Below are 12,247 nucleotides of genomic sequence, written 5' to 3'. Positions count from 1 at the left end.
GAAGATAACACATCAGCAGACAGCCTGGACTGGATGATACTTCACTATTATAAAGAGATCTTTCAGAGTGAAATGAGGACTTTCAAATATTTGATGCTATTAGGATATGCATCAATTTTGGTTTTTTATGGCTCTGAAGATGATAGCTTAGAACTTCTTTTAGGCTTTTGGGTTTTTTTAACTTTGTATTATTTTAATGCTATTGAAAAAGGCAAGATTCTGAGGCCTGCATACCTGTTCAAGGCCTGACTGCAGAAATGAGTTTCACTCTTCCCTGGTGCTTTCAAGCTGCCTTACCATGCTCTAGGGGACAGGGTTTTACTGTCTGTAGCTGTGTCACTTCTCCAGGGAAGTGGCTTAGTGAGTTAGGAATTGTGGACACTTGACAGCCAGTAAAGTACAGGAAGGCTGTACTTAATCTACACACTTCTGATGCAAGATGGTAAAATACTTGCCTGGGACTTGCCTGCCCCTGGTGAGCTACCACTTAAGTTGAGCTACTGAAAGAGCAACTTCTAACCCTAACTTAAGTAAAATGTACATTTAGTACAGATCCTAGGGGAAGGCAGTAAAACAACGTATGTGTTACTTCTCTTCAAGGGACTATTTTTTCTTTCTTTACATAATGACTCATCAAATAGATGAAGAATTACAGGGTAAGGTAAGAACAAAACAAGACTCCAGTCAGTTTTCTGAGTATATGCTGGAAAAGCTTGGCTACATTTTACTCCTTGTTAAGATGCATGCTGCCTGGTTGCAGCCACCCCCTTCCCAGCAGGACACTGATAGGAAGAAGTTGTCAAAATACACTACTCGCTGCTGGAGTGTTTTAACACCTCCTTACAGCACAGAAACCTGAGTGATTATACTGTGAAGGCATGTTAAAAGGACTCCACAGGCATTACCGGTAGGAGCAGGGGCCAAGGCTTAAAAATCTAAATGCTAAAGCCTTTCCCATGTTAGTACTGCCTACCAAACAGAGCACTGGAAAGATTAAGATGCTTGGACACTTCTCTTCTAAGTCCGTGGGGTTAATACACTTTGTAAATAAATGTATGACCTTACAGTATTTATGTATATTTTATTTCAGAACATTACATCTTAATTCTGGTGAGCAATTATGTCTTTCACTAATGGTCATTCTAAGCACACATCTATCCCAGTGCCCTAGTTTGTGGGGGCAAGGTGATAGATTCGGGTAACTTCTTGACTCATTCATGGGTGTGAATTGGACATTTCTCAGAATTGAGCAGACCCAAGGTGGTGACTTCTGTTTACTGGGCCAGATCCTCTTAAAATTGGAGTAAAAAAATCAGAATGAGAACAGAATATCCTAAAAATAAAAGCTTCCTCAAAATACTGAGACTCCTGGTGTACACTTGTTTTAGTATTGAAAAACAGTAAGTTAGAGCTTCCAGAAATACACTGGCTTCACCTTAAAAGTGTTGTCCTTGTTACTGTCAGTGAAAGGTCACTGGGATTTATTGATAACTATGCCAATACACAGGACTGCAGGAGTGATGGCTTTTAAAGTCAGGTTTAATCTTATTTCACTGAAAGCACTTAGAAAATGGCTTTTTTTTTTTTATAAAGTAACTGTTGTTTGTGGCTTAGGAAAATCTGTAGGCGAATGCAGTAGTTTATCTGGTTAAATGTCCAATTTTGACAGTACATCATGACAAAACCTCGTGTCAGTTCAGAGACAAATGAACAAATCCTTCCTGGCGCTCTTTGTTCTAGGAAATGCAGAGCAACTTGTGTCATGCTTATGCTGGTAGGAAGATGTATTTTATGCCTAGCAGACTGGGCCACTGGAAATGGAGAATAGGTGGCTTTATCTGCTAGTCTCATTTACTAAAACATGGTTATTCTCTGAAATAGATTTTGTGAGCTAGGAAGGTAAAGGAATATGTGACCTGACAGCCAGTACACCTAAATCTCTGCTGGTATGTATATAGACCTCCTGTCAACTGCAACAGGAATGGAAAACTCCAGGAGGCAAATTCAGGATAAGGTTTTAAATTAAATAACAAACCAGAGCAACAGCCTTCCTGGTACTGCAAAACAAAGAGGTCAAGAGGTTCACATGTAGCCCAAAAGAATTAAAGGGGAAAAAGTTGATCAGAAGTGAGGAAAAGAAAAGCTAAATGGTTTTGTGAATGCTGCCTTAATTGCTCTCTGGGGAGGATTAGCAGAGTTTTTTGAGTCAGGATACCTTCCTCTGTCCACCTTCTGCCTGTTCCACAACTGAGAAACACACACACACAAACAGGCAAAGCTAGTATTGGGAAGATCCTGATGTTCTGCATCCCTATTACAATATTTTCTATACAGATAAAACTAATGGTTGCAGCAACAAAGGTCAAATATTTCAAGGATTGAAAATTTATTTTCAAAACTGCATGGGTAAACAAGAACTAACCCGTTTGTTGCACTCCAAGGGCTTGAGGGACGTTTTTCTAAGAACTATTTGCTTGACATCTTCCATTAAGCACCACTGTACACTGGCATTACCTGGTCTCAATTAGCATCTGCATTAAAATCACATCAACTCATGTGGGGATTAAGGAAAAAGCACAGATTATTTTTTATGTAAATTATATCCCTTTTCCAATTTAAGGGGCCTAGTGAGTTTAGCACATCTTTAGACAGATGGGATGTGTTTGTGCTAAATCCCTTTTTTTTTGTTTTTTTCCCCTAAAGGGCTTTTCCTGATTCAGGCTAAAGAAGAAGTGCTTAGCAGGGACTAATGGTCTATTTACTACCTATTGTACTAGGAGCTTTGCTTTGTTTGCCTAATGATGCCCCTATCCCCTTCCCCTCAACTTCTAATTAAGAAATTATTTACAGTCCTTGCTCCTTAATCCTCAGTAATGACACAGGTGATCTCAGTTGTTCCTGGTGTATTCTTTCTGGATTTAGGAAGAAAGCACTTGGTAAGAGTGCTCTGAAAGGTGCAGATAGCAGCTTCAGGCTGAAGGCTTGAGGCCAAGGCTTGCAGGGTGCTGTCCAGAGGCTGTCTTGCAGGCTCCTCTACACACAGGCATTGCCTGGGGTTGAACAGTGCTTCTCATTTTCTTTAGCTTCAATCTGTTCCTAATTGAGCCCAGATAAACCTAAATGTATTTTTTGTCCAGATTTTTTTGACAGATTTAACCAAAGCAGTTTAAAGCAGGGCAGGTTTCTCTGTTGCATATAACTGCCTCTCCACACTATTTTTATATTTTTTTTCCCCACTGAATTAACACACAGAGCAGATTGATCTGCTCTGCATGACTAGAAAATTTAAAAAAAGCCACTGAAAGAGCTTTTACTTCTCCTGCTATAAAGCAATGCTTTTTGAAGTACTGAATAAAAAGCATCTGCCCTTTCTTAACAGGTAAGTATCTCCAGTTTTCCCTTGAGGAAACCTCAGGTACAGAGAAGTTGATCAAGGTCTCTTCCAAGGCCACACAGGGTTGGCACAACTGTGATGTGATTCCAGCGACCCTGGCTCCATAACTCAGACGAGTCCACTGCTGGTATTAACAGTATAATGCATTTCTTTGGCTAGGAATAATGACTGATATTTGCCTTGAATTAAGTGACAGATTTGCTTTTTATTCAGCTAAGATGCAGTCTTTTATTATGGATGCTGTCTGGTGTTTTTTTTCGTGTTTATGCCAAGGGTTTCTCAAAGACCTGCAACCATTTTTTCCAATCAAGTCAATTCAACTCTGGACTGAAACAAGAACCCCCTCTATCCTTCAAGCAGAGCCACACTGATTTGCTATTCTTCAGTGCCAGGTATTCTGGCAAATGAATCAATAATTGCCATAATGCAAAAGCCCATCAAAAGCCCTACAGTTTGCTGTGGGAGCTCAAAGCAAGGAGAAACATTCCTCATATGGAAGTGACACTGTTTCCTTAGGTCCTTCCTACAAGAAAGTGAAGGTAGTTAGAATATAAGTTCAAAGTTGTAGTGGAAAATTGAATGTATTTCTATTGCTTTAGAACTGTTTTGATTGTCTTGACACACCACTTTATGTTGTGTTAGACCTTAGGACAGTAGGAAGGGCAGTGCCTGACCAAAGCCCCACATACTGGGAAGTGCCTCCTGGGAGCTCTTGATGAAGATGGACAAGGGTGAAGGAGGTTCACAGAAAAATGAGACTGGGTGGTTTTAACACAAGTTGGAGGAAGGGACATAGTCCTGACAGGCTGGAGGCCTGTGGCTGCACAGCCACTACCATAAAATGCAACGTGACTGTGATTGTGCTGCTGCACCAAACCTCACAAATGTGGAGGAGGGGAGAAGGCTGCAATTTCTTCTTTCCAGTAAATCTATCTCTGCCTAGGAAAAAAACAGATCATTATGTGCTCCCCCTTCCCCCTAGGGCCTCTGAGAGATGCAAAACATATCTGTAAATGAGCACTCTTGCCAGTATAGTTTCTGTTTGTTTTCTAAATTAAATAAGCTCTCTTGAGCAGGAGCACTGTGGGAGGCCCCCCCAGCCACTACCATAATATGCAACGTGACTGTGATTGTGCTGCTGCACCAAACCTCACAAATGTGGAGGAGGGGAGAAGGCTGCAATTTCTTCTTTCCAGTAAATCTATCTCTGCCTAGGAAAAAAACAGATCATTATGTGCTCCCCCTTCCCCCTAGGGCCTCTGAGAGATGCAAAACATATCTGTAAATGAGCACTCTTGCCAGTATAGTTTCTGTTTGTTTTCTAAATTAAATAAGCTCTCTTGAGCAGGAGCACTGTGGGAGGTTTCAACTTGCACAAAGTGCTGCCAGCTTCCTTCCCTCCCTCCCTTTGATGCCTGATGACAAGCACAGCAGCCCCGTTGCTGACTTCCAAACCTCATCCTGAGAAACCAGGCAGTCACAGATTAGGCAGAAATAGAGGGTATCAGCCTGGCAGAATGAATCTGGAAATATTTTTACTTCCCTAAGAAATATGACATAGAGCTGCACACAGTGGCCTGCCTGTCTGTCTCCTGGTGCCTGCCTGTGTGCTTTTGGGTTGCTCCACACATGGATTTTGCTGGAATAATTGTTTTGGTTTGGGTTTTTTTTCTTAAGCCGTTAAAAGCTAACTATTTTACCGGTAAAAGATTTCCATGTCCTTCTGTAAGAGAACTGCAATCTCCTGTTCATGAAAGCCAGGAGTGGATTGATGGGAGCCCAGGAGAGGTCTGTCATGGAGGAGATGAATTCCTGTTCCCTGACACTGGTTCACAACAAGGATCAAATCCCAACTCTTGCTTCAACTGCTGATTATTCCAGTTCCTTTTTGTTGAACACATCAAGCCTGGAGAAACTGGGATTCAGTTCTGCACTTAGCCCAGTATGTGATGCAGACAACCCGCAGTGTAACCTGCGAACTTTGATTTTTCTGCACACATTTCCTTTCAGAGGGACCCTCTTTGCAAAAGCCTGTCTGTCTTCTGTTCACTAAAATGGTCACAAGAGCCTCATGCATTATCCCCCTTCCAATGGGGATCTTATTTTTTTTGTTTTGTTTGCTTTGCTGCTTCATGGAACATTAAGGGTGCAGGTGTGAAAAATGTAACAGTTCTTCTCCCAGTGTAACCAACCCAGAGACACACAGCTCTGCCAGCAGCAGAAACTAATGAAGCTTGTCTTCTCTGGAGCTGCCTCATGTTTATGCTCCAATGCTTAATAAGGTGAAAAATGAGTGCAGCTTTCCTAAGGCTTGGCTGTTCATTACAGCTCACTGCCCTGTGAGGGGTCATACTGGGTGACTCCCTTAAAACACCTCTGTCTGGGAGCAGTACCAGGATTTGCCTCTTCCACCTGTTTTCAGGGAACTTGCAGGAACTTCAAATCCTTGATGTTTCAGCTCCTGTACCATAGATGCGTGATTTGATCAATGATATTAGGAATGGGGACAAGACTAGTAAACATTAAGTCTTGTTTCCTTGGGAGGGCAGGTTATAGACTATGCAGTGCTGGGTACTGGAGCTCATCCTTAACTGATCGGATCTTTTCAGCCACCAGGTTCACCATTTGAAGCTGTTTTTTTTCTTCTGTTCCCTCATCTCCTAAATTTGAGTATCACATTTCAGTAAGGATCTTAAGCTGGCTTTTATGTAAAAACTACATACACACTTTCACTGGAAGAACATGAGGCTCTTTGCACAAGCTCTTGGCTTAATCATTAAGAAAACTATTCCAAAACCTTTCCATCTCCCACTGTTTTTTGTTTGGTTGGTTGGAGTTTTTTAACAGACTTGAACCAAACAGGGTTTGTACTAGGCCAGCACTTTACATGTCATCTGAGCTTTTGATCTGGTAAAAAGTGCAAAAAACTTGATTCCCCACTTTGTACAACTACTGGCTTAAGCTGTCCAGTAACTGTGTGTCCTACAAGTGAAACTTTGAACGATTCTTTACAAACTACATTGTAGAGTTTAATACACATAAACCTGATCACTGTGAGGGTTTTGCAAGTGCTGTGATCAAAACCAATTTAATTTCCAATTTGGTATGGAGTGGCAACAGGCACAGCTGGAATTTGTGAAACCTCAGAGTTTCCACCCAAGCTTTTCCAGTGGCAGAGTTTCTGCAGGGGATTAACAGAATAAATTGTGTAAGAGTCTCATACAGTGAGTCAGACAAGCTGAACTGGTGGGAGTTTATTTTCGTTCTGTGCTCATTAAGGAATGATAATTAGATTTCTGGAAATAAAAATGTGGTTGCTCAAAAAGCACAGGTAACTTACAAACTAATATTGCCCTGGGCAGAAAAAAACAAATGCAAGGCTGCACAGGATGCTGATTTGTAGGTGGGATTTTAACCCACGAGACCTTCAGCAGAACACCTTGGGGAATTCTCTTGTCCATCTTCATACATTTATACGAAGTACTTTTAGTAAAAGTACTTTGTGCCAAGACTGTAACTTTTGATGGTTTCTTCAGACATTTTTCACTCTAGATCATGTGGTACTTGGATAAGGGATCCATACCACCCACCACATCACCATGTGGTGAAATCTGATGGACCCCCACAAGTATTTTCTATTGGTGAGGTCAGACAGGGAACAATCCCACCAGCGAACTTGGCTCTAACCACAGCAGGGATTGTACACAAATAATAAAGTCCCTTGAGGACTGATGACTGAATTCTTAATGATAGGCAGCTCAGAGGGCAGGCATGGTAGTTCTGGAAGGCTATATGGAAACAAATATAGCAGGATCTCTAATGTCAACATGAGTGTTTGGGCACTTTTCACTGTCTCTTTTTAAAGGCACCATCTCACCTGTCGCGATATCTCTCGATAATGTGCTGGGAGGCACCGACTCGGGATCAGCAGTCAGGGGAGTCAGAGCAAACCAGGTCTGGTGAACTCATCAGCAGAGGACAAGAGTGTCTTTATGGGGTTCCTGCTTATGAAGATGCCACCTCCCAAACTCCTGTGTTCGTCTGGAGCTGGGATCTCTGATGGAGATTGGAGATTGGATGGATTGGGTCTCTGCCAGCTGACAAAGATGGCCAACAATTGATGCAGGACTTCCTAGAAGTTTTGCCTGTTAACAAGCTGTAACCCTGGGAGCCAGGCACTTCACTTTTTAAACAAACCTCCTATTGCTGCAATTCCCAAATTTAATGAACTTGTGCTACCTTGCAGACTATAATTTATGTAGGAGAAGTGAAAATAGGGTATTATTACTTGAAAAAATGCACCCATCTATATTCAGGATGGACAAAGCACTCTGGAGGCAGCTGTCAAGGGGAAAGAGAGGAGCAGACTGTGTGCAATACCTCTCCTGTCACACAACAGGCAGCATTTGCTGTGCCAAGCTGCAGTTGTTTACAGATTCCAGCTTTCTTTTCTTAAATCTCCTCTTTTTCTATCGTTCAAATTAAGATACAGTTTCACAATATCCAAATCAGTCTTGAAATGACAGTATGTGTATAGAATGCTCCTGGAATTCCAGGGGTCTTCAGATCTCATTCTCTGAACCACCTGGCTTACAAAAACAGGCCCTGACATTCAACAGAAAAGAGAATCCACACACACAGCATAGAAACCATTACAATAAACAGATGGATGCTTTTGATTCCCTCCAGAAGAGAACAGATGTGCTTGCAAGCACGAACATATGCATTCACTCAAACTAATCATACTACTCATTTTATATTTATCTCACAGTTTATCTCAAGCACAAGAATTGAATATTCTCTTAATGTTTAGATGCTGTAGGTCAGTGTGCTTTGGCTTTCAGACTGACTTCTGCAATAATGAAGTTCACATAAAATTGCATCCTGGCTGTGAGATAACACCTTCAATGGATACAATTAATTTGTCATGTTTTTTACAAAGCCAAGTCAAACCAAAGTAACGTAACAAAATTAAGACCTGGCCAAGAGAACAGTTGCTATACAAACTATCATCAGCTTATGTGACTTAGAGCAGTAGTTCAGAAAGATGCACAACATCCTTGGGACTTTTTCACAATTACATCAATCAGGAAAGTGCTTGTGCACAGGCAATTTTCCCTGTGTAAATAGGAAACCAGAGCAACAATCCCTTGTTAAAGAAATATTATGCATAAAACCAGATGAATTGGTGAAAATGCTAATTCAGGGAAAAGTTATACCCTTTTATGGCTGTCTGAAGAAAGCTTCATTCAGCCAGGGATTACAAAATTTATTACCAATTAGTTTCCTGCATGCAACTATGTTATGAATGTTCTATTGCCCCTGATAACCATCGGTTTTCCCCTGCAGATAACAGACTCCTTCCTCAGTTTGCAGCCTAGCTGTGCAAGAAGTTCTTGCAATTCTGAATCTTTGTCATACTAGGTAACACCAGAAATATTAAATAACTGTATGTCATACTAATCTTATGTCCTGTATGTCCTTTATCCTCCCCAGGGGATTACTGGTCTCTGCTGGGTGACATCTCTGGGATTTTGCCTCCATTCCTCTTGCTTCTCCAACCTGGATCCCCTCCCACTCTAACTGTGGCCTCCCTTTACCAGCAGGGAAGAGGGGTAGCCCTGCTCTCTCACTGCTTCTTTTACTCACTGGACTGGACACATCTCCCTGTACCTTTCCAGATATCCCACCAGTTTCAAAAGAGTCAGTGATGCCTCAATTCCAACTTTATGCCCAAGTGAAAAGCCTTGTATCACTTAAAAATGTATGCAGTCACTTGTTCTAAAGAAATATGCTTTAAAACAAAAGCATTTAAAAATTACCTTCTATTATTGAACCATGAAGCACTGCAACCAGGTTCCAGCCTGTATCTCCCGGAGGCCAACAAAAGATACTCAGTGGTTTAATGACCCAGCACAAGACAAAATGCAAAACCAGGTCCTGTAAAACTCCTTTTAAAGAAGTCACAGAACTTTGCAGATGAATTTGAATCTTGGTGTCTTAGGCAACTGTCAGCTAGAGCCAGTCTGCCTCTATACCCACTTGCTCACTGCTCTGCATCCATCTCCTTCCTGCCGAAACAGGGTGTGGCTTGTTTTTGTTTAAAATTCTTTTTTAATGTCACCCTAGTGCAACCCTGGAAGGGGCTTAACTATGATGGAGAATGAAAGAATTCATTTCTGCTCAAACACGATGTTGAAGGATGTCACAGAACTGAAGATAAATTATATAGAACTCTCCTGTCATTTGCAAAACGATGGGGATGTAGATAGCAGGAAGATCACATCAGTGCCTGCCTAATAATATGGACTGCTGGTTTTATGTGGCTTTATTTACAGTAGCTATCACAGAAGAATGCAGAGTACCTTCTGCAGACCTCACCTGGGCTGATTACAGCTTGTGGGTGGAAATTCCCTACATGCTCAGTGATCAATTCTACAGGTGCTGCTGGAAATTATTTCATTTAACCATATGTTACAGCTTTATTCTAAGCATGTTCTGGAGAAAAATGTCACTGTGCTGCTAAGCTAACCAGTCCCAACAACTTGCTGCAATGAGGAGTGCTCAGAAGGTTTTCAAGGAAAGGGAAAATTCCAGCAGTACCTGTCACAGGTACCCCAGCTGCTGAAAAGCAGCCCCATTGCTGCAGGATGCACCAGTCAATTAGATAGTTGGCATCTATTATTCAGAAATAAATCAAACACGATTACTCAGCTTCAACCACAGAGGAATTCAGGAGCAAAGATATCCATCCAGCAGCCCTAATAATCCAGCAGAAGTTTCCCTAGGTGATAACAACAGAGTTGGCTATTTTAAAGGAAAACATTTATTACAGTATCACAACCACAAAAAATATAAGCAGAGATGCTGTATATATGAAAAGTGTTTTGCCAAATAGTGTGATATGTCTCCTGGGTTATAAGTAATTTTTTGTCATCGGTTCTTCTCCTTCTTCTGCCGAATAAACAATCCCAACTGATTTCCCTGCTCCAGGTGAACTGTCCAAGCAAATATTTTCATTCATTTTCCCCTTGCCTAGGAGAAAATCTTTCTTTTCTATTAAAAGATGGCTGCATGGGAATATTGGTCAATGGTCTATGAAATGAGAGAAAGAGTGAGGGAGAAACTGTTGATAATTTAGATAAAGAGTAGGAATTATCAGTTTTTTGCATACTCAGGTCCAGCCTCTAGGGGATCAACATTATTTTGTCATCGGTTCTTCTCCTTCTTCTGCCGAATAAACAATCCCAACTGATTTCCCTGCTCCAGGTGAACTGTCCAAGCAAATATTTTCATTCATTTTCCCCTTGCCTAGGAGAAAATCTTTCTTTTCTATTAAAAGATGGCTGCATGGGAATATTGGTCAATGGTCTATGAAATGAGAGAAAGAGTGAGGGAGAAACTGTTGATAATTTAGATAAAGATTTATCGAGAGGCATTCTGCTGGGTTTATCCTCTCAGTAACTGTCATTTCACAAAACACTGAGGGAACAACACCATTCTCACTTGAGCATGTATGTACATTCTACTGGAAAGAATCAAAATTGTTCATCTATGTGTCACGAAGCCCATAATGACATAATCTAATGGAAATGTATCCTGTTTCTTGGGAAAGTATCCCCATTTTAGAGAGAAGGAGACTACTTTTGCATTATAAGGATCTGACTAGCCTTGGTGGACACGCTGCTGCTATCTGTGAAGTGTCCAGAAATCTATACATTTGTTTCCATATAAGCTGTCCCTTTGCAGAGGAAAAAGGAACTGGGTGATGTCAGGTGTATTTGGGTAACAACTTGAACTGACACAGACACGTTCCAGCCCAAAAAGAGCTGGGCTGGCAGAACTAGGAGGTGCAGCAGAGCTGGTAAAGCAGATAGGGATGAGAGAAGGGCAGGCAGAGCCAACAGAGCCTGTGCATGGGGGAACTACAGCTTCACTTAGAGGCTCAGTCACTTTTGTTTCTCTCTAGAGTCAGTGCAAAGATCAAGAAACCTCTGGAAGGTGATCTAAGACATCCAAGTTATGCTTTCAGCATGAGTAGCCCTCAGAGATTTGCACACTCTTTGCCCACCTAGGGAGAGCAGCTTGGCATTTCACTAAGGGAGGCATTTAGGGTAAGCATTAAGATACACCCAAAGATGAAACTCTTCTTCTAGATACCGTTAACACCCATAACACTTGCACAGTGCTAAGTAAGACTGAAGGGGTCCAGGTTCCCTTTCTCTCCAATTTCCATATATATTAGGCAGAACTTTAAAACACAAGAGTAAGAACAATCTATTCTGAGCTCAGATCAGTTCCAGATAATCAGCAAAACACTCCTTGTTTTGCAGGAAGCAGGTGCTCCAAGGCGTTTGGCTACTTAAGGCACCATCTCTTCACATAAAAAAGGAATCTGAGTGTCAGAGTACAAAAACCACCTCCTGGAAAACAAAGTCTCTTTAAATGTCTCCAGTTAGCAACCTGGAAATACACCCAAAGTCACTTGCTGCAAAGGAGAGCACTGCTCCTGCAGAGATCACCTCCCTGATGGCAATGCTGATGGGATTTTTACCTTTCTTGTACACTGATGATGCATTTACAAGCAGATGCAGGCAACTGGATAGACCTTAGCTTTTTATCTTACCTATTCTTACTCATATAATTGTCTTATCCTTATTTATAACTCCCTAAACTATTTGCCTCCATAATTTAATTTTTTTCATACTCTGGGGTTTGATGAAACAGAGTATGGTTTCTCCTGCAAGAAAAAGCCAAATAATGTTTCTTTGTGGCTGGAATTTAATCTATTCTAAGTGATGCCTCTGTTCCCTAGTGCTTTGCTTACTGGAGGTTAGTTCTCTGGTGCTGAAA

This window comes from Chaetura pelagica, unplaced genomic scaffold, assembly GCF_000747805.2.
Source record: "Chaetura pelagica isolate M959 unplaced genomic scaffold, ChaPel_1.0 scaffold456, whole genome shotgun sequence".
NCBI lineage: Eukaryota > Metazoa > Chordata > Aves > Apodiformes > Apodidae > Chaetura > Chaetura pelagica.
Note: the sequence above shows the minus strand (reverse complement) of the source record.